Raw genomic sequence first — 699 nt, 5'->3', positions numbered from 1 at the left:
TTGTGTAAATCCACCTCGTACCGCCAAAACAGCGCCATTCTGCATCTCAGAATAGCATTCTGAGATGATATTCTTCTCACCACAGTTGTACAGAGGGGTTATCTGAGTTACCATAGCCTTTGTCAGTTCCAACCAGTCTGGCCATTCTCTGTTGACCTCTCTCATCAACAAGGCGTTTCCGTCCACAGAACTGCCGCTCACTGGATGTTTTTTGTTTTTGGCACCATTCTGTGTAAATTCTAGAGACTGTTGAGTGTGAAAATCCCAGGAGATCAGCAGTTACAGAAATACTCAAATCAGCCCATCTGGCACCAACATCCATGCGATTATCTAATCAGCCAATTGGGTGGCAGCAGTGCAGGGCATAAAATCATGCAGATACGGGTCAGAAGCTTCAGTTAATGTTCACCTCAACCAACAGAATGGGGAAAAAATGTGATCTCAGTGATTTGGAGCGTGGCATGATTGTTGGTGCCAGACAGGCTGGTTTTGAATATTTCTGTAACTGCTGATCTCCTGGGATTTTCACGCCCAACAGTCATGACAAAGTCTACGGTAACTCAGATAACCGCTCTGTACAATTGTGGTGAGAAGAATATAATCTCGGAATGCTATTCTGAGATGCGGGTTGGCGCTGTTTTGACGTCACGAGGGGGACCTACACAATTTTAGGCAGGTGGTTTTAATGTTGTGGTTGAT

This window comes from Myxocyprinus asiaticus, chromosome 30 (genome assembly GCF_019703515.2).
Source record: "Myxocyprinus asiaticus isolate MX2 ecotype Aquarium Trade chromosome 30, UBuf_Myxa_2, whole genome shotgun sequence".
Lineage (NCBI taxonomy): Eukaryota > Metazoa > Chordata > Actinopteri > Cypriniformes > Catostomidae > Myxocyprinus > Myxocyprinus asiaticus.
This window is presented reverse-complemented; position numbering follows the sequence as displayed.